We start from the raw sequence: 25,320 nt of genomic DNA, 5'->3' as shown, positions 1-25,320 counted from the left end.
GCAAATTAGTTTAACTTCTGAAAGGAAAAGAAAGCTCAGCCTCTCTGATGCCAGCAGAGGTAAAATGTGCTAATTTGCATATATTTTCCCAGAAACCAAGAGGAGTGTTGCCTGGCCTAGAATACTTCTCATACATGATAGGTGTTCTCTTGAAGGAGAAACAGTACCCCCTGACCCAGACAAAGGCCTCTCAGGTAGCTAAGCAAATTTTCTCCGCTCAGTTCTGATAAAGGGTGATCACCTGAAAAGAACTGTTTGAAGGTGAGGTGTTGGCTTTGAGATCCGTTCAGGGCTCTCACAAGCGGTCCAAAACGGATCAGTTTGCCCTAATGCATTCTGAACGGAAAAGGAGCAGCTCAGGATGCATCAGTTTGCCTCCGTTCCGTCTCCATTCCGCTTTGGAGACGGACACCAAAACGCTGCTTGCAGCGTTTTGGTGTCCGTCTAATGAAACTGAGCCAAACGGATCCGTCCTGACACACAATGTAAGTCAATGGGGACGGATCCGTTTTCACTGACACAATCTGGCACTATAGAAAACGGATCCGTCCTCTATTGACTTTCAATGGTGTTCAAGATGGATCCGTCTTGGCTATGTTAAAGATAATACAAACGGATCCGTTCTGAACAGATGCAGACGGTTGTATTATCTGAACGGATCCATCCATGACGGATCCGCACAAAACGCAAGTGTGAAAGTGGCCTAATGCTGTGAGATGCTCAGTTTCTTTTCTCTTTTAAAGGAAAACTGATTTGCATGTCTTTTTCCCAGAAGAACATTGGTTGGTCTATTTTCTCTCCTATGTAAATAACATCAATCCCTTCCAATGTGCAGTCCCATGTAAACATCACTCCCTTCTAATATGCAGTTCCATGTAAACATCCCTCCTCTCCAAAATATGCTTGTATGTAAATAACCATTTTCCTCCCTCCAGCCTCCTTTAATGAACAGTCACATGTAAATAGCACTACTCCCCTCCAATTTACAGTCCCATGTAAACAATGAGATAATGGACCAAATTACCAATATAGAAATGTATTGTTTACAAATTGCACACAAAGGACCACAGTTAAAGCTAATTAAAAGGCGAATATTGCCATAATACAAGAAAATGTGGCATGCACCATAATACATAACCCACCCTAAAACTGACCACACCCCTCCCTCCCTTCTTGCTAAAAAGAAAGAACCACAAAAACGATGTATATAAACAACCACACACAAAATTTGACAAAAACTAAATGGAATTGAAAATAAACAACAAAACAATACATTTTGAAATTAAACCACAATTAATACATTACCTAAGTGGGTAGTGGAAGCACAGAAGGTCAGGTCTGAAGCATTCCCACGTGTATCACCTTGCTTTGTGGCTTCTTCCCCACTGATTATTCAATCCATGGCGAATGCAAGGGATTATATGGCAGATACGCACAATAAGGATGCCTGGACCTGACAGTCAAAGAAAGAAGAGCTTTGGAAAGGGGGAAGAGTTGAGGGGCACCAAGAGGCTAGGGTCCACGCCTCAATGCACAGAAGCCCTAATTTGCATATTGGTTAATAGTGACATCTCATGCGGCATAATAGAATTTAACAAGAAATTAGCAGGATCTACCCCACCAGTGTACCTGATTTAATAGGGTTGATCCTACTAACAGGTAATCTTTCAACAGCAATAGTGTTGATCGTGAATATTCTAATCGTAAATTTTTTATCGCGAATATCGGCATTCAACAATTTGCGAAGATGCAGAACAGGGGTACTTAACTGGCGGACCGTGGTCCAAATACGGACCGCGGCCGCCAGTTGTCCGGACCCCGGCCATCCTTCATAGCGCTCCTCCTCTCCTGCACACTGTACCGTGCAGGAGGAGGAGCTTACCGGCGCACTTCCTCCTGTCCCAGAGCGCAGTGAGACAGGGCTCCCTCCACATGTAGCGCTCCTCCTCTCCTGCACACTCTGGTACATGCAGGAGGAGGACCTTACCGGCGCACTTCTTCCTGCCCCAGGGGCGCAGTGAGAGACGGCTCCCTCCACATGCAGGCACCAGCGCTTTCATCCGGCACCTGCAGGTGGAGGGAGCTTCCTCCCTCCGTGCGCTCACAGGTCCCTCCTCCCCTGCAGCAGTGGCAGCACGTAAGGGAGCTTCAAGCTCCAAAGGACACTTACGTGCTGCTGGAGAGGGGAGGGACATCACCACTGCCACCAATGATATAAATGTCACATTTGGGAAGGAAGGGGGGCGTGGAGAGGGCTACAGAGAGGCGGGAACACGTCACTGACTGCAGGAAAGGACTCCAGTCAGTGTCGTGTTCCTATCTCTTCTGGGCCATCTTGTTTAAAATTAAAGGTAACCTGATTAAAGAGGACCTTTCATCTGAATCAAGTAAGTAAACTGAATATACATACATGGAGAGCGGCGCCCAGGGATCCCCCTGCACTTACTGTTATCCCCGGGCGCCGCTCCGTTCTCCGGTTATAGGCTCCGGTAAAGTCGCAGTTAGGCTCCACCCATTTGAGCCTGCCGGCGTCTCTTTCTCCTATGTTGTAGCGCTGGCCAATCGCAGCGCTCAGCTCATAGCATGGCTAAGAGCTGAGCGCTGCGATTGGCCAGCGCTACAGCATAGGAGAAGGAGACCGCGGCAGGCTCCAATGGGTGGAGCCTAACTGTGACTTTACCGGAGCCTATAACCGGAGAACGGAGCGGCGCCCGGGGATAACAGTAAGTGCAGGGGGATCCCTGGGCGCCGCTCTCCATGTATGTATATTCAGTTTACTTACTTGATTCAGATGAAAGGTCCTCTTTAAATAAAGTGATAAAGCCCCATCAAACCATGATAGTTTTGTTCCGCATCCAATTCCCATTATTGGGGCATTGGGTGCGGACCCATTAGTTTAAATTTAAGCGGAAAAAGATGCAGACAGCACACAGTGTGCTGTCTGCATCTCTTGTGGCCCCATTGTAATTAAAGGGTCCGCATCTGCAGTAAGCCGGATTGGGACAGATGCACACTGGCGCAATATTAATAGTTTTTAGTTCGTGATGCTAATTGCAGCTTGTGCAGGTACTGTAACAGGGCCCTTTAAGATGTAATAACTCACGTACCAGGTGAGGAATGCCAGAGGGGGAATAATGTCTCTGTGTATGTCAACGGTGTTTCCTACCTTGATACGGCTGGACTCCTGGACTCCTGGATCCTGGCTCACATGCAATAAAGTGAGTGCGGTTAGAAGGAGTAATAGAGGAATGAATGAGATCCAGACAGGAAATATAATCCAACTTGTCTTTACTTAATGATTGGCAGCTTGAATCCATACGGGTACAGCAATAGTCTTGGATCCTAGCAGGTATTGGCAATATGTGTCAGGAATCAATATGTATTCTGCTTCTATTCATATGCCTAGTAGGTCTGTCAGGTATCTATCTTCTGCTCTGTCTTCTGCCTGGTATGGGCCTGACTAGCTGAGGAGATAGTTGATTTCTGCTGGTTTCTGGATCTGTACTCTCAGGACTGCTCGCAGGGAATGGCTTCCTGGAGATCTGTAGTTCTGGAGGTGCTGCTTGCTTGTCACCAGCTGAGGTAGAAGACTCAGGCTGGGAAGAGTGATCCTTGGCCTCAGCCGAGGCTGGATCCTAGGTTGGGATCCCTGTTTCTGGGAGCTCCTACCAACACAGGCTTCCCCAAGCAGGGGGCTGGTACACACTAACTTAACTTCCTCTCCTCCCCATGAGGTAGGATGTGGGAAGAGGGGGGAGCTAGACTGGAATGGACTATTCCAGTCTAGATATGCTAAACTGGCTATGGTCTGCTGAACATATTGCTGCCACCTGCTGGTGTACATGGAAATTACAGCAAATACATTATACAGGCCTGGAAAGTACATATAATGGAAAATGCAATGTTAGACTACACAAGATGACAATACATATGCACTTGACATGATGCAGAAGAGAGGAAGAGTTTAGTGACATACTCTGGGATGTTACACATCCAATCCCCCAATAATGGGAATTGGATGCGGAACAAAACTATCATATGTCTGTTCTGTGGCTTGGGTTGCCACCCGGCCAGTAGTTCACCAGCAAGGCTGGTATTTTAGTTCCCTTGCCGGTGTCAGAATTTTCCTGTAAGGACTGTTAGGGTACTTTCACACTTGCGGCAGGACAGATCCGACAGGCTGTTCACCCTGTCATATCGGTCCTGCCGCTATTTCGCCGGACTGCCACTCCCCATTGACTATAGCGGGAGTGGAGCTACGGCGCAGCATGGCAGTGCACGGCGTGAGGCCGCCAGACGAAAAAGTCGCAAGCCGGATCAGTCTACAAATGCTTTCAGTTGTCATGCGGTGTGACGGATCCAGCGGGACGGAACAGCCTGCCGGATCCTCACAACGCAAGTGTGAAAGCACCCCAAGTGCTTTTTTTTTCCTCACAGATTTTCATACGTATAAGCCACAGCGTAATACAGTACCACCAGAGTGTAAATGAGATTACTCAAATTTCATTTACACTCTGCTTTAGGTGCAGAAATTGACCTAATCTGCACCATGTCGAACCACATACAAACTAAAACAAAAAATTCCCCAAAACTGTAAAAAAAGATCCTCCCCATTCACAGAATAGGGAACCTATTTTAATTATGTATTATAGGGCACCTACACAAGTGGCAGATTTTGTGGCAGAAAATTCGGTGACTGAAAACCAGTTCCACCTGAAGTCATGGAAAAATCCATGTGCTTGCCGCCCCATTGAAATGAATGGAACTGATTTTCAGTCACTAAATTTTCTGCCACAAAATCTGGCGTGTTAAAGCACTGTTAGTGTCAATTTGCAAGCTAAGGGTACTTTCACACCTTCGGCATGGCTATCCGCCGGATCCGCCATGCCGCAATTACCCGTGCACTGCTGTGCTGCCGCTCCGTCCCCATTGACTACAATGGGGGCGGAGCTTTGGCGCAGCACGGCAGTGATCGCCACACTAAAAAGTTGGACATGCAGGACTTTTAGTCCAGCAATCTCTGGCCGTGCTGTGCCGTAGCTCCGCCTGCTGCCCCTATTACAGTCAATGGGGACGGAGCGGCAGCACATGGGCACTTTCGGCATGGTGGATACGGCGGGCTGTTCACCTGCCAGAACAGCCTGCCTGATAGCCATGCCACAGGTGTGAAAATACTCTAAAAGACTTTAAAAATTCTTTGGTCTTTCCCCTGCAGGAAAAAAAAAAAAATCTGTGATAAAACTTAATAACAAAGAAAGTGTCACAGAAAATTGAGTCATGTAAAAATAAAAATAAAATTAAAAATTATTTTGGTATCCCAAAAAATAAAAGTGGCCCATTACACCACCAAATCGCTAAATCATAAAAAAGTGTCTGGCCATTAAATGGGCTGTTCAGTTTGAATAAGAAACCAGACAACACTTAGGAATAGGATGCAATAAAGAACAGAGCAGTACCTACCTAGAAAATCCAGCACTGCTGTTCTGGTTCTCCCTACTAGGCTCTGTTTACTTGGGTGCAACAGCAACTTCACAAGTGACCGCTGCAGCCAAGAGGCCAGCTTGGCTGCAGTGATCACATGTTATGGACATGACATCACCATCGCAGCTGAGAAAACAGAACCCAGATTGGAAAACTTGAGCGGCAGTTCTAGAGTTGCAGGGTAAGTACCATTCTATTCTTTATTCAGGCTAATCTTCAGTGTTGTCCGGATACTTTCTGAAACCGGACAACCTTTTTTTATTTGGTTCATTGGAGATGTTTAAAATGCAGTATGTTCCAAGTCATACTTTTTGACATTTTTGACATATCCGTTGTAATAGAGATGTAAGAACATATAAAAAAACTAAAAAAAAAATTGTGAAAAACATGTGAAATCCATGGGATTTGCAAACCAAAAATAAAAACCACTATAAGCAAGTGTGTATTTTTAATAGAGACCTTAGTGTACTATTATCTCATTCTGTTGCAATATTTAAAGATTATCAAAATTTTATTTTTAGATCATATCATCCAGCCATAGGCTTATGAGGGAGAGAATGTAGCCTAAGATAGAACACCAACGCTCAGACAGAAGGAGCAGGAAAGTTTCAGAGTAGCACAGTGCTTCCAGAGGGAGCATCAGAGTGCTGCTAGGGGGAGTATCAAAGTGCTGCCAGAGCGAGCATCAGAGTGCTGCTAGGGGGGGTATCAAAGTGCTGCCAGAGCGAGCATCAGAGTGCTGCTAGGGGGAGTATCAAAGTGCTGCCAGAGCGAGCATCAGAGTGCTTCTAGGGGGAGTATCAAAGTGCTGCCAGAGCGAGCATCAGAGTGCTGCTAGGGGGAGTATCAAAGTGCTGCCAGAGCGAGCATCAGAGTGCTGCTAGGGGGAGTATCAAAGTGCTGCCAGAGCTAGCATCAGAGTGCTGCTAGGGGGAGTATCAAAGTGCTGCCAGAGCGAGCATCAGAGTGCTGCTAGGGGGAGTATCAAAGTGCTGCCAGAGCGAGCATCAGAGTGCTGCTAGGGGGAGTATCAAAGTGCTGCCAGAGCGAGCATCAGAGTGCTGCTAGGGGGGTATCAAAGTGCTGCCAGAGCGAGCATCAGAGTGCTGCTAGGGGGAGTATCAAAGTGCTGCCAGAGCGAGCATCAGAGTGCTGCTAGGGGGAGTATCAAAGTGCTGCCAGAGCGAGCATCAGAGTGCTGCTAGGGGGAGTATCAAAGTGCTGCCAGAGCGAGCATCAGAGTGCTGCTAGGGGGAGAAATCAAAGTGCTGCCAGAGCGAGCATCAGAGTGCTGCTACGGCGAGTATCAAAGTTCTGCCAGAGCGAGCATCAGAGTGCTGCTAGGGGGAGTATCAAAGTGCTGCCAGAGCGAGCATCAGAGTGCTGCTAGGGGGAGTATCAAAGTGCTGCCAGAGCGAGCATCAGAGTTCTTCTAGGGGGAGTATCAAAGTGCTGCCAGAGCGAGCATCAGAGTGCTGCTAGGGGGGGTATCAAAGTGCTGCCAGAGCGAGCATCAGAGTGCTGCTAGGGGGAGTATCAAAGTGCTGCCAGAGCGAGCATCAGAGTGCTGCTAGGGGGAGTATCAAAGTGCTGCCAGAGCGAGCATCAGAGTGCTGCTAGGGGGAGTATCAAAGTGCTGCCAGGAGGAGCAACAGAGACAAGACAGCTCAGGAAACAACTTGAAAATCTAGCAGCAGGTCTGTAGGAGACAACAATTGTTGCCTAGTTGAGCCAAGCATTGCCCTACCAGTCAAGCCACACTCTCGCCGAGGAGACTGGTATCCTCCAGCCATACATCACTGCCCCAGGCAATATAGACACCACCTTTGTCCACTGTTACAAACACAATATAATAAGCCATGGCTAGCACATCAAAAAAAAGAAAAGTAGACTCAGAAAATCGAGGTTTCAAAGATGAATGGACTGCGAAATATTGTTTCATTCTTATGAATGTTGCCAACCCAAAGCCACATGTGTTTAATATGCAACGAAACAGTGGCCCTTATAAAAAGTAGTAATGTAAAACGACATTATGAAACAAAACATAAAAGTTTTGAACAGAATTATCCACAAAATTCTGAGATACGAAAAAAAAAAAAAATTGCTTCGTTAACTGCATCATATCAAGCTTCTACTAAGCGTCTTGTTAGTTCAATGTCCCAGCAGGAAAAAAACAACTGAATCATCACTGAGGGTTGCTTGGATTTTAGGAAGACACAAAAAAACATTTTCAGATGCAGAGATTGTTAAAGAATGTATGCTTGAAGTTGTAGACGCCATGTTTGAAGGTAAACAGAATAAGAAGAATTTCAAGGAAAATTCTAACAAATTCCCTTGTCTGATTCCACGACAGCACGCCGAACTGAAATAATTTCAGAAGATCTGCTCTCCCAGCTTGAGGTGAAAATGAAAAAGGCAGATTGCATTTCATTAGCTGTGGATGAATCGTGTGATGCCACTGATAATGTCCAGCTCATGGTATTTGTTAGATTTTAGGACGACACACAAAAAGATTTTTGTGAAGATCTACTTGGCATGACTGCCCTCCATGCTCACACAAGAGGTGAAGATCTTTATGGAGCAATTACAGAAATGCTGAAGAAAAGGGACATTAACTTGAATTCAGTTATTTCAGTTGTAACGGATGGAGCTCCTGCTATGGTAGGGAAAGAGAAAGGGTTGGTGCCACGCTTGAAAGTGCTCAATCCTAGTTTGATTTCTTACCATTGTATAATACACCAGTCTATCTTGTGTGCTAACCTTGGAGAAAAATATGCAAATGTCATGGAAAATGTTATGAAGCTGATTCATTTTCTCCGGGCCTCTTCAGCACTTCAACGTCGTCTGCTGAAAGACTTTCTAACTGATGTCAATGCTGCCTTCAGTGATCTACTTGTCCACAACAATGTAAGGTGGCTTAGTAAGGGCAGAGTTTTAGAACGCTTTTGGAGTATTCGGAAAGAGCTGGAAAAGTTTTTAGCTGAACAGAAGACAGAAAAAGCAAAAGCATTTTTGACATTTATGAGTAACAAAGACAAAATGGAAATCGTTGCTTTCCTGGCAGATATTACAAGTCCTTTAAATGCTTTAAATATAAAACTACAAGGCAAAAATCAAACTATTTTTGACCTTGTGGAAGCAGTGAGGGCTTTTCAGAAGAAATTTGAGGTTTTTCAGAGTGATCTAAAAGAGAACTTGCTTCATTTTTCAAAGCTTGATGAATATAGCCAACAAGAAAATACCAAAGAAAGTGTATTCTCCAACCATGGGGACTTCATGCAAGGCCTAATTGACAATTTTAAAAGTCGCTTCCAAGACTTCGCAATTGGCCAAGAAGTTTTGCTATGTATTAAAAATCCATATCTGGTAAAAAAAAAAACATTGGGCGTTTTGCTACTGAGGCTCATCATGCTTTTACCTGGGCAAATTCTGCTACCCTACAGATGGAGCTAATTGATCTGCAAGAAGATGCTGTTTTAAAAGTTCAGTTGAATGATTGTGACCCCGTTTTTCTTCTGGACAAAACTGGTTATTCCAGATAAATATCCACTTATACAAAAAATAGCAATCTATGTCCTTCCTATGTTTGGTTCTACATACACTTGTGAATCTGCATTCTCCACTATGAATCTGGTGAAGAACAGATACCGCACCAGTGTGTTCGAATGGCAGTCACCCCCTTTGTACCGAATTACAAAGGGATGGTGAAAGAGAAAAAATTCAAATTTTCACACTAAAAACAATTATAAATCTGAATGTAAATAGTTCTACAAAGTTTGCATAACATTAAAAAGATGGCATCTTTACTGTTGGCGTTCAGCTCGGACCTTCACCTGACTGCAGACCCAGGTATGTGGACCTTTAATAAAACTAGTTGAGTACCTGATGTAGAATATAGTGCTATACATTCTTAATCGCGAATAGTCTAGATTTTTTTTTCATCAGTAACCTCCCTTCTTGCTTGTGGGCCAATGAGAAGGCTGCAATGTCTTTGTCTGAGCTTAGCAACATCCCTAGCAACCAAAAGGAAAGTTGCCTACCCCTTAGGCCCCTTTCACACGTGCGAGTATTCCGCGCGGGGCTGCGATGCGTGAGTTGAACGCATTGCACCCGCACTGAATCATGACCCATTCATTTCTATGGGGCTGTGCACACGAGCAGTGATTTTCACGCATCACTTGTACGTTGCGTGAAAATCGCAGCATGCTCCTCTTTGTGCATTTTTCACGTAACGCAGGCCCCATAGAAATGAATGGGGTTGCGTGAAAATCGCAAGCATCTGCAAGCAAGTGCGGATGCGGTGCGATTTTCACGCACGGTTGCTAGGAGACGATCGGGATGGAGACCCGATCATTATTATTTCCCCTTATAACATGGGTATAAGGAAAAATAATAGCATTCTGAATACAGAATGCATAGTAAAATAGCGCTGGAGGGGTTAAAAAAAATATATAGTAATTAAACTCACCTTAGTCCACTTGATCGCGCAGCCGGCATCTCTTCTGTCTCCTTTTTTGCTGATCCATCACCATGGTAAAAGATCATGTGATGGACCATGTGATGACCGGAGTGACGTCACCACAGGTCCTTTTTATGCAATCAGCAAAGAAGGAGACAGAAGAGATGCCGGCTGCGCGATCAAGTGGACTAAGGTGAGTTTAATTTTTATTTTATTTTTTAACCCCTCCATCACTATTTTACTATGCATTCTGTAATCAGAATGCTATTATTTTCCCTTATAACCATGTTATAAGGGAAAATAATACAATCTACAGAACACGGATCCAAAGCCCGAACTTCTGTGAAGAAGTTCGAGTTTGGGTACCAAACATGCGCGATTTTTCTCACGCGCGTGCAAAACGCATTACAATGTTTTGTACTCCCGCAACGCACCCGCACCTTTTCCCGCAACGCCCGTGTGAAAGAGGCCTTACTACATAGGAAACTCCCCAGTAGCCATGTTCTGCAGTTTTTTTTGCAGTTCTGAGAGAGAGCAGTGACATTGCTGTGCTCTGTGCTTTCATCTAGATCCTATTCCTTATCCAATTACATTAGATAGTTAGCTCATATATATAATACAGGTAGTTAGTGGGAGATAGTCAGTGTAGGTTAGATAGTGATTAGTGTTGAGCGAACTTCTGTTTTAAGTTCGGCATCTAAAGTTCGGCTTCCGGTTAGCGAAGAATCCCAATATGGATTCCGAATTCCGTTGTGGTCCGTGGTAGAAGAATCAATAATGGCCGATTACTGATTCCGCTACCACGGACCACAACGGAATTCGGAATCCATATCGGGATTCTCCGCTAACCGGAAGCCGAACGTTAGACGCCGAACTTAAAACAGAAGTTCGCTCAACACTAATAGTGATACAGTGTAGCTGATAGGAATTACTGTTTCTCTGCTGTCCATACATACAGGCTACAGACACAGTGCTGTGATGTCACAACAATACTTAGTGCACCAATCAGTAATATGTAGTCAGACCTGCTAAAATGTGAAGTTGCACGTATTGTGCAAAAAAATATGCGCAACATTAGTGCCAATTTGCGCAATCGCAAAAATAATGACTGGAGATCACGAATTCTAGAATTCGCTAATTTATTGCGAATATTGCGAAAACGATATTGCTTATGCTGCTCATCACTAAACAGCAATTCTCCACTATAATTATGAAAACTGATTAAATTGTGAATATCACATTTTTGCTAAAGGGCCATCACCATTCCCAGGGACTAATGCATTATAATAGTTGGGGACCAAAGACCACAAGCCACGCTCCTATTCCTTTGAGTGTATTTTATATTTAGTAAATACATGTGAATTTAGTGAGTGTATAAAAGTGCAGTATTTGTGTGTATGCTGATGAGAGAGAGAGAGATTTCCGGCATTTAAAGGGAACCTGTCATCAACTTTATGCTGATCTCACTGAGGGCAGCAATAAATAGTGACCGAAGTGCTGATGTCAGCGATGTGTCACTCATGAGCTAAAAGCAAGTAGTTGCTGAGAACCAACATCATAATGATTGAAGCCCAGACCTTGAAAACAGTCAAATCTACTTGAGAAGAGTCCTGGTCAGGGGTGTTGCTAGGGTCTTAAAACATTAGGGGCACGAGCTCAAGGCATATGTCTCCCACCCACAGTATACAGTATATGCACAGCTCCTCCACCCACAGTGTACAGTATATGCACAGCTCCTCCACCCACAGTATACAGTATATGCACAGCTCCTCCACCCACAGTATACAGTATATGCACAGCCCTCCCACAGTATACAGTATATGCACAGCTCCTCCACCCACAGTATATGCACAGCCCTCCCACCCACAGTATATGCACAGCCCTCCCACCCACAGTATACAGTATATGCACAGCTCCTCTACCCACAGTATATGCACAGCCTTTCCACCCACAGTATACGCACAGCCTTTCCACCCACAGTATACAATACAGGGAGTGCAGAATTATTAGGCAAGTTGTATTTTTGAGGATTAATTTTGTTATTGAACAACAACCATGTTCTCAATAAACCCAAAAAACTCATTAATATCAAAGCTGAATATTTTTGGAAGTAGTTTTTAGTTTGTTTTTAGTTTTAGCTATTTTAGGGGGATATCTGTGTGTGCAGGTGACTATTACTGTGCATAATTATTAGGAAACTTAACAAAAAACAAATATATACCCATTTCAATTATTTATTTTTACCAGTGAAACCAATATAACATCTCAACATTCACAAATATACATTTCTGACATTCAAAAACAAAAAAACAAACAAATCAGTGACCAATATAGCCACCTTTCTTTGCAAGGACACTCAAAAGCCTGCCATCCATGGATTCTGTCAGTGTTTTGATCTGTTCACCATCAACATTGCGTGCAGCAGCAACCACAGCCTCCCAGACACTGTTCAGAGAGGTGTACTGTTTTCCCTCCTTGTAAATCTCACATTTGATGATGGACCACAGGTTCTCAATGGGGTTCAGATCAGGTGAACAAGGAGGCCATATCATTAGATTTTCTTCTTTTATACCCTTCCTTGCCAGCCACGCTGTGGAGTACTTGGACGCGTGTGATGGAGCATTGTCCTGCATGAAAATCATGTTTTTCTTGAAGGATGCAGACTTCTTCCTGTACCACTGCTTGAAGAAGGTGTCTTCCAGAAACTGGCAGTAGAACTGGGAGTTGAGCTTGACTCCGTCCTCAACCCGAAAAGGCCCCACAAGCTCATCTTTGATGATACCAGCCCAAACCAGTACTCCACCTCCACCTTGCTGGCGTCTGAGTCGGACTGGAGCTCTCTGCCCTTTACCAATCCAGCCACGGGCCCATCCATCTGGCCCATCAAGACTCACTCTCATTTCATCAGTCCATAAAACCTTAGAAAAATCAGTCTTGAGATATTTCTTGACCCAGTCTTGACGTTTCAGCTTGTCTGTCTTGTTCAGTGGTGGTCGTCTTTCAGCCTTTCTTACCTTGGCCATATTTTTGAGTATTGCACACCTTGTGCTTTTGGGCACTCCAGTGATGTTGCAGCTCTGAAATATGGCCAAACTGGTGGCAAGTGGCATCTTGGCAGCTGCACGCTTGACTTTTCTCAGTTCATGGGCAGTTATTTTGCGCCTTGGTTTTTCCACACGCTTCTTGCGACCCTGTTGACTATTTTGAATGAAACGCTTGATTGTTCGATGATCACGCTTCAGAAGCTTTGCAATTTTAAAAATGCTGCATCCCTCTGCAAGATATCTCACTACACTGCGTGCAGAATTATTAGGCAAATTAGTATTTTGACCACATCATCCTCTTTATGCATGTTGTCTTACTCCAAGCTGTATAGGCTCGAAAGCCTACTACCAATTAAGCATATTAGGTGATGTGCATCTCTGTAATGAGAAGGGGTGTGGTCTAATGACATCAACACCCTATATTAGGTGTGCATAATTATTAGGCAACTTCCTTTCCTTTGGCAAAATGGGTCAAAAGAAGGACTTGACAGGCTCAGAAAAGTCAAAAATAGTGAGATATCTTGCAGAGGGATGCAGCACTCTTAAAATTGCAAAGCTTCTGAAGCGTGATCATCGAACAATCAAGCGTTTCATTCAAAATAGTCAACAGGGTCGCAAGAAGCGTGTGGAAAAACCAAGGCGCAAAATAACTGCCCATGAACTGAGAAAAGTCAAGCGTGCAGCTGCCAAGATGCCACTTGCCACCAGTTTGGCCATATTTCAGAGCTGCAACATCACTGGAGTGCCCAAAAGCACAAGGTGTGCAATACTCAGAGACATGGCCAAGGTAAGAAAGGCTGAAAGACGACCACCACTGAACAAGACACACAAGCTGAAACGTCAAGACTGGGCCAAGAAATATCTCAAGACTGATTTTCCTAAGGTTTTATGGACTGATGAAATGAGAGTGAGTCTTGATGGGCCAGATGGATGGGCCCGTGGCTGGATTGGTAAAGGGCAGAGAGCTCCAGTCCGACTCAGACGCCAGCAAGGTGGAGGTGGAGTACTGGTTTGGGCTGGTATCATCAAAGATGAGCTTGTGGGGCCTTTTCGGGTTGAGGATGGAGTCAAGCTCAACTCCCAGTCCTACTGCCAGTTTCTGGAAGACACCTTCTTCAAGCAGTGGTACAGGAAGAAGTCTGCATCCTTCAAGAAAAACATGATTTTCATGCAGGACAATGCTCCATCACACGCGTCCAAGTACTCCACAGCGTGGCTGGCAAGAAAGGGTATAAAAGAAGAAAATCTAATGACATGGCCTCCTTGTTCACCTGATCTGAACCCCATTGAGAACCTGTGGTCCATCATCAAATGTGAGATTTACAAGGGGGGAAAACAGTACACCTCTCTGAACAGTGTCTGGGAGGCTGTGGTTGCTGCTGCACGCAATGTTGATGGTGAACAGATCAAAACACTGACAGAATCCATGGATGGCAGGCTTTTGAGTGTCCTTGCAAAGAAAGGTGGCTATATTGGTCACTGATTTGTTTTTGTTTTGTTTTTGAATGTCAGAAATGTATATTTGTGAATGTTGAGATGTTATATTGGTTTCACTGGTAAAAATAAATAATTGAAATGGGTATATATTTGTTTTTTGTTAAGTTTCCTAATAATTATGCACAGTAATAGTCACCTGCACAAACAGATATCCCCCTAAAATAACTAAAACTAAAAACAAACTAAAAACTACTTCCAAAAATATTCATCTTTGATATTAATGATTTTTTTGGGTTAATTGAGAACATGGTTATTGTTCAATAATAAAATTAATCCTCAAAAATACAACTTGCCTAATAATTCTGCACTCCCTGTATTTTTGACTTTTCTGAGCCTGTCAAGTCCTTCTTTTGACCCATTTTGCCAAAGGAAAGGAAGTTGCCTAATAATTATGCACATCTGATATAGGGTGTTGATGTCATTAGACCACACCCCTTCTCATTACAGAGATGCACATCACCTAATATGCTTAATTAGTAGTAGGCTTTCGAGCCTATACAGCTTGGAGTAAGACAACATGCATAAAGAGGATGATGTGGTGAAAAATACTCATTTGCCTAATAATTCTGCACTCCCTGTATATGCACAGCCCTCCCACCCACAGTATATGCACAGCTCCTCTACCCACAGTATATGCACAGCCCTCCCACCCACAGTATACAATATATGCACAGCTCCTCCACCCACAGTATACGCACAGCTCCTCCACCCACAGTATACAGTATATGCACAGCCCTCCCACCCACAGTATACAGTATCTGCACAGCTCCTCCACCCACAGTATACAGTATCTGCACAGCTTCTACCACCCACAGTATACAGTATCTGCACAGCTCCTCCACCCACAGTATACAGTATATGAACAGCCCTCCCACCCACAGTATACAGTATATGCACAGCTCCTCCACCCACAGTATATGCACAGCCCTCCCACCCACAGTATACAGTATATGCACAGCTCCTCCACCCACAGTATATGCACAGCCCTCCCACCCACAGTATACAATATATGCACAGCTTCTCTACCCACAGTATACAGTATATGCACAGCTCCTCCACCCACAGTATACGCACAGCTCCTCCACCCACAGTATACAGTATATGCACAGCCCTCCCACCCACAGTATACAGTATATGCACAGCTCCTCCACCCACAGTATACAGTATATGCACAGCTCCTCCACCCACAGTATACAATATATGCACAGCTTCTCTACCCACAGTATACAGTATATGCACAGCTCCTCCACCCACAGTATACGCACAGCTCCTCCACCCACAGTATACAGTATATGCACAGCTCCTCCACCCACAGTATACAGTATATGCACAGCCCTCCCACCCACAGTATACAATATATGCACAGCTTCTCTACCCACAGTATACAGTATATGCACAGCTCCTCCACCCACAGTATACGCACAGCTCCTCCACCCACAGTATACAGTATATGCACAGCCCTCCCACCCACAGTATACAGTATCTGCACAGCTTCTCCCACCCACAGTATACAGTATCTGCACAGCCCTCCCACCCACAGTATACAGTATCTGCACAGCTCCTCCACCCACAGTATACAGTATATGAACAGCCCTCCCACCCACAGTATACAGTATATGCACAGCTCCTCCACCCACAGTATACAGTATATGCACAGCTCCTCTACTCACAGTATATGCACAGCCCTCCCACCCACAGTATACAATATATGCACAGCTTCTCTACCCACAGTATACAGTATATGCACAGCTCCTCCACCCACAGTATACGCACAGCTCCTCCACCCACAGTATACAGTATATGCACAGCCCTCCCACCCACAGTATACAGTATCTGCACAGCTCCTCCACCCACAGTATACAGTATCTGCACAGCTTCTCCCACCCACAGTATACTAGTATCTGCACAGCCCTCCCACCCACAGTATACAGTATCTGCACAGCTCCTCCACCCACAGTATACAGTATATGAACAGCCCTCCCACCCACAGTATACAGTATATGCACAGCTCCTCCACCCACAGTATATGCACAGCCCTCCCACCCACAGTATACAATATATGCACAGCTTCTCTACCCACAGTATACAGTATATGCACAGCTCCTCCACCCACAGTATACGCACAGCTCCTCCACCCACAGTATACAGTATATGCACAGCCCTCCCACCCACAGTATACAGTATCTGCACAGCTCCTCCACCCACAGTATACAGTATCTGCACAGCTTCTCCCACCCACAGTATACAGTATCTGCACAGCCCTCCTACCCACAGTATACAGTATCTGCACAGCTCCTCCACCCACAGTATACAGTATATGAACAGCCCTCCCACCCACAGTATACAGTATATGCACAGCTCCTCCACCCACAGTATATGCACAGCCCTCCCACCCACAGTATACAGTATATGCACAGCTCCTCCACCCTCAGTATATGCACAGCCCTCCCACCCACAGTATACAATATATGCACAGCTTCTCTACCCACAGTATACAGTATATGCACAGCTCCTCCACCCACAGTATACGCACAGCTCCTCCACCCACAGTATACAGTATATGCACAGCCCTCCCACCCACAGTATACAGTATCTGCACAGCTCCTCCACCCACAGTATACAGTATATGCACAGCTCCTCCACCCACAGTATACAGTATCTGCACAGCTTATCCCACCCACAGTATACAGTATCTGCACAGCCCTCCCACCCACAGTATACAGTATATGCACAGCTCCTCCACCCACAGTATACAGTATATGAACAGCCCTCCCACCCACAGTATACAGTATATGCACAGCTCCTCCACCCACAGTATATGCACAGCCCTCCCACCCACAGTATACAATATATGCACAGCTTCTCTACCCACAGTATACAGTATATGCACAGCTCCTCCACCCACAGTATACGCACAGCTCCTCCACCCACAGTATACAGTATATGCACAGCCCTCCCACCCACAGTATACAGTATCTGCACAGCTCCTCCACCCACAGTATACAGTATCTGCACAGCTTCTCCCACCCACAGTATACAGTATCTGCACAGCTCCTCCACCCACAGTATACAGTATACGAACAGCCCTCCCACCCACAGTATACAGTATATGCACAGCTCCTCCACCCACAGTATACAGTGTATGCATAGCTCCTCCACCCACAGTATACAGTATATGCACAGCCCTCCCACCCACAGTATACAGTATCTGCACAGCTCCTCCACCCACAGTATATGCACAGCCCTCCCACCCACAGTATACAATATATGCACAGCTTCTCCACCCACAGTATACAGTGTATGCATAGCTCCTCCACCCACAGTATACAGTATATGCACAGCCCTCCCACCCACAGTATACAGTATCTGCACAGCTCCTCCACCCACAGTATACGCACAGCTCTCCCACCCATAGTATACAGTAAACGCACAGCTCCTCCACCCACAGTATATGCACAGCTTCTCCACCCACAGTATACAGTGTATGCACAGCTCCTCCACCCACAGTATACAGTATCTGCACAGCTCCTTCACCCACAGTATACAGTATCTGCACAGCTCCTCCACCCACAGTATACAGTATATGCACAGCCCTCCCACCCACAGTATACAGTATCTGCACAGCTCCTCCACCCACAGTATACAGTATCTGCACAGCTCCTCCACCCACAGTATATGCACAGCCCTCCCACCCACAGTATACAGTATACGCACAGCCCTCCCACCCACAGTATACAGTAAACGCACAGCTCCTCCACCCACAGTATACAGTATCTGCTCAGTTCCTCCACCCACAGTATACAGTATATGTGCACAGCTCCTCCACCCACAGTATACAGTATATGTGCACAGCTCCTCCACCCACAGTATACAGTATATGTGCACAGCTCCTCCACCCACAGTATACAGTATATGTGCACAGCTCCTCCACCCACAGTATACAGTATATGTGCACAGCTCCTCCACCCACAGTATACAGTATATGTGCACAGCTCCTCCACCCACAGTATACAGTATCTGCACAGCTCCTCCACCCACAGTATACAGTATCTGCACAGCTCCTCCACCCACAGTATACAGTATCTGCACAGCTCCTCCACCCACAGTATACAGTATCTGCACAGCTCCTCCACCCACAGTATACAGTATCTGCTTAGTTCCTCCACCCACAGTATACATTATATGTGCACAGCTCCTCCACCCACAGTATACAGCATATGTGCACAGCTCCTCTACCCACAGTATACAGTATATGTGCACAGCTCCTCCACCCACAGTATACAGTATCTGCACAGCTCCTCCACCCACAGTATACAGTATATGTGCACAGCTCCTCCACCCACAGTATACAGTATCCGCACAGCTCCTTCACCCACAGTATACAGTATATGCACAGCTCCTTCACCCACAGTATACAGTATATGCACAGCTCCTTCACCCACAGTATACAGTATATGCACAGCTCCTTCACCCACAGTATACAGTAAACGCACAGCTCCTCCACCCAGAGTATACAGTATATGCACAGCCCTCCCACCCACAGTATATGCAAAGCTCCTCCACCCACAGTATACAATAAATGCACAGCTCCTCCACCCACAGTAGTTGCACAGCCTCCCACCCACAGTATACAGTATATGCACAGCTCCTCCACCCAGAGTATACAGTATATGCACAGCTCCTCCACCCACAGTATATAGTATATGCACAGCCCTCCCACCCACAGTATACTGTATATGCACAGCTCCTCCACCCACAGTATATCAACAGTATATGCACAGCCCTCCCACCCACAGTATACAATATATGCACAGCTCCTCCACCCACAGTATACAGTGTATGCACAGCTCCTCCACCCACAGTATACAGTATCTGCACAGCTCCTCCACCCACAGTATACAGTATATGCACAGCCCTCCCACGGTCCCACCCACAGTATACAGTATCTGCACAGCTCCATCACCCACAGTATATGCACAGCCCTCCCACCCACAGTATACAGTATATGCACAGCTCCTCCACCCACAGTATACAGTATATGCACAGCTCCTCCACCCACAGTATACAGTATCTGCACAGCTCCTCCACCCACAGTATACAGTATATGCACAGCCCTCCCACCCACAGTATACAGTGTATGCACAGCTCCTCCACCCACAGAATACAGTGTATGCACAGCTCCTCCACCCACAGTATACAGTATCTGCACAGCTCCTCCACCCACAGTATACAGTATATGCACAGCCCTCCCACCCACAGTATACAGTATCTGCACAGCTACTCCACCCACAGTATACAGTATATGCACAGCTCCTCCACCCACAGTATACAGTATCTGCACAGCTCCTCCACCCACAGTATACAGTATATGTGCACAGCTCCTCCACCCACAGTATACAGTATCTGCACAGCTCCTCCATCCACAGTATACAGTATATGTGCACAGCTCCTCCACCCACAGTATACAGTATCTGCACAGCTCCTTCACCCACAGTATACAGTATATCTGCACAGCTCCTCCACCCACAGTATACAGTATATGCACAGCCCTCCACCCACAGTATACAGTATATGCACAGCTCCTTCACCCACAGTATACAATAAATGCACAGCTCCTCCACCCACAGTATACAATATATGCACAGCTTCTCCACCCACAGTATACAGTATATGCACAGCTCCTCCACCCAGAGTATACAGTATATGCACAGCTCCTCCACCCACAGTATACAGTATATGCACAGCCCTCCCACCCACAGTATACAGTATCTGCACAGCTCCTCCACCCACAGTATACGCACAGCTCTCCCACCCATAGTATACAGTAAACGCACAGCTCCTCCACCCACAGTATATCCACAGTATATGCACAGCCCTCCCACCCACAGTATACAATATATGCACAGCTTCTCCACCCACAGTATACAGTGTATGCACAGCTCCTCCACCCACAGTATACAGTATCTGCACAGCTCCTCCACCCACAGTATACAGTATATGCACAGCCCTCCCACCCACAGTATACAGTATCTGCACAGCTCCATCACCCACAGTATACAGTATATGCACAGCTCCTCCACCCACAGTATACAGTATACGCACAGCTCCTTCACCCACAGTATACAGTATATGCACAGCTCCTCCACCCACAGTATACAGTATCTGCACAGCTTCTCCACCCACAGTATACAGTATATGCACAGCCTTCCCACCCACAGTATACAATACATGCACAGCTTCTCCACCCACAGTATACAGTGTATGCACAGCTCCTCCACCCACAGTATACAGTATCTGCACAGCTCCTCCACCCACAGTATACAGTATATGCACAGCTCCTCCACCCACAGTATACAGTATCTGCACAGCCCTCCCACCCACAGTATACAGTATCTGCACAGCTCCTCCACCCACAGTATACAGTATACGCACAGCTCCTCCACCCACAGTATACAGTGTACGCACAGCTCCTCCCACCCACATTATACAGTAAACGCACAGCTCCTCCACCCACAGTATACAGTATCTGCACAGCTCCTCCACCCACAGTATACAGTATCTGCTCAGTTCCTCCACCCACAGTATACAGTATATGTGCACAGCTCCTCCACCCACAGTATACAGTATATGTGCACAGCTCCTCCACCCACAGTATACAGTATATGTGCACAGCTCCTCCACCCACAGTATACAGTATCTGCACAGCTCCTCCACCCACAGTATACAGTATATGTGCACAGCTCCTCCACCCACAGTATACAGTATATGTGCACAGCTCCTCCACCCACAGTATACAGTATCTGCACAGCTCCTCCACCCACAGTATACAGTATCTGCTCAGTTCCTCCACCCACAGTATACAGTATATGTGCACAGCTCCTCCACCCACAGTATACAGTATATGTGCACAGATCCTCCACCCACAGTATACAGTATATGTGCACAGCTCCTCCACCCACAGTATACAGTATATGCACAGCCCTCCCACCCACAGTATACAGTATATGCACAGCTCTTCCACCCACAGTATACGCACAGCTCCTCCACCCACAGTATACAGTATCTGCATAGCTCCTCCACCCACAGTATACAGTATATGTGCACAGCTCCTCCACCCACAGTATACAGTATATGCACAGCCCTCCCACCCACAGTATACAGTATCTGCATAGCTCCTCCACCCACAGTATACAGTATATGTGCACAGCTCCTCCACCCACAGTATACAGTATATGTGCACAGCTCCTCCACCCACAGTATACAGTATCTGCACAGCTCCTCCACCCACAGTATACAGTATATCTGCACAGCTCCTCCACCCACAGTATACAGTATATCTGCACAGCTCCTCCACCCACAGTATACAGTATATCTGCACAGCTCCTCCACCCACAGTATACAGCAAATGTGCACAGCTCCTAGAAGCAGCTTATAGTGTAACACAGACATGGATGAAAGTGAACCTACATGTAGCTTCCTTGCATTGCTTGCACTTCTCTGTGCTCCTTCACACTGGCACTGGTTGCTGCTGGGCTGGAAGAGGCAATTTACACAACCCTTTTACTGGTACCAGCACTGGTGAGGACAGGAGAGAGCAGCTCTGTAATCTGCTTGTCTTGTCTGGGATGCAGTGCTCAGCTGCTAGACCTGCCTAAAGGCCCAGGATAACTACAGGACGTTCTTCATAGACCCGTACTGGACCACCAGTGCGGGGCTCCTGGCTCATAGTCATTCACCTACACTAGACTGGCAGTAAATGGAGCTCCTAGTTATATGTTTAGTGCGTCTCTTGCTAAACTCATACAGAGCTGCCTAGTAGCTCTACTTTGGTGGCTGAGTGCAGAGCAATGGAGAAAGTGCTGGCCAGAGGTTCGGGGCAAAATTCTTGTAATCCGTGCCCGAGGATCTAGCGACGCTCCTGGTCCTGGTTATTCAGAATCTCCTGCTCTCTCGCCCATCTGCTGATGATTGGCAGTTCTCTCCTAGAGAGAAAGGGAGAAAACTAGGTAGAAGACATCAGCAGGAGAGCAGGAATTCATGAATAACCAGGACTCTTCTCTGGTGGCCAGGACTCTTTTCCAGGCCCAGTCTGCAATGATTGTGATGTTGGTTTTCGGCAACCACTTACTTTTAACTTTTAAACGACAGACGCTGAAATCAGCTCCCCTGTCTCTACTTTATACTGCTGCTAGTATGGGCAGCACAAAGCTGATGACAGGTTCCCTAAGGCTACATTCACACGTCAGTATTTTTCTGTATCCCGATTTTCGGTCCGTTTTTTGCGGATCCATTGTTCCTGAAAATGTTTCCGTATGTCATCCGTTTTTTGCGGATCCGCAAAAAATGGAAACATGTATAAATTTCAATAAGCAAATAAAGTTGTTTGGATTTCTTTGAAAAAAAAAAATATAAAAAATATAAAAATGTAATTTCCAGGAACGGAATCCGCATAAAACGGATGACATACGTAATGACATCCGTATGTCATCCGTTTTTTGCGGATCCATTGACTTTGTATTGTACCAGGATCCGAATTTTGCGGAAAAGAATAGGACATGTTTTATATTTAAACGGACATGCGGAACGGAACAACGGAAACGGACAGCACACATTGTGCTGTCCGATTTTTTCCAGGACCCATTGAAAATGAATGGGTCCAGATCTGGCAAAAAATGGAACAGATCAGGAAAGAAAAAACGGACGTGTGAATGGACCCTTATAAGCACTTTTGATGCAGATAGCATCAATTTATACCTGAATCTTTTGTTTAATTTTTTCTGGCTGATTCAGGCAAATCAGGCCTAAACATTTTTTTACGAAATTTGCTTATCTCTAGTGCATATGTAGTGAATTTGCTATAAATACCTGTATGTAGAGAACATGCACTTGTGCTCATGCAGTATCCTCACTGCAAGTGTTAGGCCTCTTTCACATGGGCCGGACAAGATGCGGGTGCGTTGCGGGAAAAGCGTTTTACACGCGCGTGAGAAAAATCGGCATGTTTGGTACCCAGACCCGAACCCGGACTTCTTCACAGAAAATCGGGTTTGGGTTAGGTGTTCTGTAGGTTTTATTATTTTCCCTTATAACATGGTTATAAGGGAAAATAATAGCATTCTTTATACAATATGCTTACTAAAATGTGGCTTTAAGGGTTAAAAATAATAAACAAATTTAACTCACCCCATCCACTTGATCGCGTAGTGGATCTCCTCTTCTTCTTTCTACAGGACTTGGCTAAAGGACCTTTAATGATGGACCATGTGATGAGCGCAGTGACGTCACCACAGGTCCTTTTCATCAAAAAAGAAAGAAGACATGCCATGCTGAGTGTTCAAGTGGATTAAGGTGAGTTTATTATTTTATTTTTTTAACCCCTCCATCACTATTTTACTAAGTCTTCTGTATTAAGAATGCTATTATTTTCCCTTATAACCATGTTATAAGGGAAAATAATACAGATCGGGTCCCCATCCTGATCGTCTCCTAGCAACCATGCGTGAAAATCGCACCGCATCCGCACTTGCTTGCGGATGCTTGCGATTTTCACTCAGGCCAATTAGCTTCTATGGGGCCTGCGTTGCGTGAAAAATCCACAATATAGAGCTTGCTGCGATTTTCACGCAACGCATAAGTGATGCGTGAAAATCACTGCTCATGTACACAGCCCCATTGAAGTGAATGGGTCTGGATTCAGTGCGGGTGCAATGCGTTCACCTCACGCATTGCACCCGCACGGAATTCTCGCCCGTGTGAAAGGGGCCTTAATTGTATTTTATGCATTGTACGTCTCATAGACACTATGTAGAGAAAGCAGTGGGTCATTAGTTACTCTTGCTAGTCAGGGCTGGCACCACCCCTTATTCTCTTGGAGTGAGTGAGTCAGTCTAGTGTGAGCCTTTCATGTGTAAGCAGCTAGGAGCAGAGCTGTACAGGGAATCCTCTTACCCTGCAGATTACCAAAAGCATCAAAGTGACAGCATATGTGCCAGCCCTTCAAGGAAGAGTTACTGGATTCTACAGAGAGTTCTACAAGGTGGAGACAGGGGCATAGCTATAGGGGGTGCAGAGGTAGCAGTCGCTACCGGGCCCAGGAGCCTGATGAGCCCAAAGACCCTTGTGCCACATAGGACACTGGCATTATAGAAAGTGCATGCTGGTCAATTTACACCTCTGGCTGGAGGGAAGGGGTTAGGTCAAGAATTTGGCATGAGGAGGTGCCCCTTTCCAACAAGCACTGATGGAAGGGGGGCCCAAGCTAAACTGTACGGCTCATGGAGCACTGGAGTGAGGCTACTTTCACATCTGCTTTTTCCTTTCCAGTTTTGAGAACCGGCAGAGGATCTCAAAACCGGAGGAAAACGCTTCAGTTTTGTCCCCATTCATTTTTAATGAAGACAAAACTGAACAAATCGTAACAAAAGTGCACCAGAATGCATTCCGTTCCGGTTTGTTGCTTGCAGTGGTTTTGTGTCTGGCATGAGAAATCAAACATGCGGGATCTGGCACCAAAAACAATTTAAGTCAATGGTGCCGAATCGGGTTTGTTCGCACACGAAAAAAAACGGATCTGGCGCCCATTGACTTACAATGGTTTTAGTGCAGGAATCCGGTATGTTCATTTTCTATATAATACAACCGGATCTGTTCTGATGCAGCAGGTTGTATCATTCAAATGGATGCGTTTTGCTGTTGTTTTGAGATGCCATGCTGAATCTCAAAACTGGACAGCAAAAGTGCATATGTGAAAATAGCCTGAAAGCTGTCATAGTGAGTATGACTACTCTGATCCTTTCTATCGCGGCTTGCTACACTCACATGTAATAAGGATACACATAT

General features: G+C 45.7%; 1 long non-coding RNA gene across 1 annotated transcript; it reads left to right on the top strand.

Moving 5' to 3' along the window:
- The first annotated feature begins 1,846 nt into the window (after window positions 1-1,846).
- On the top strand, window positions 1,847-24,893 carry LOC121002267. Its single transcript, XR_005779267.1, has 3 exons — window positions 1,847-1,857; window positions 5,656-5,662; window positions 24,770-24,893. It is a non-coding gene; the product is annotated as an uncharacterized LOC121002267 (long non-coding RNA).
- The last annotated feature ends 427 nt before the right edge of the window (window positions 24,894-25,320 follow it).

This window comes from Bufo bufo, chromosome 5, assembly GCF_905171765.1.
Source record: "Bufo bufo chromosome 5, aBufBuf1.1, whole genome shotgun sequence".
Classification (NCBI taxonomy): Eukaryota; Metazoa; Chordata; class Amphibia; order Anura; family Bufonidae; genus Bufo; species Bufo bufo.
This window is presented reverse-complemented; position numbering and strand designations above follow the sequence as displayed.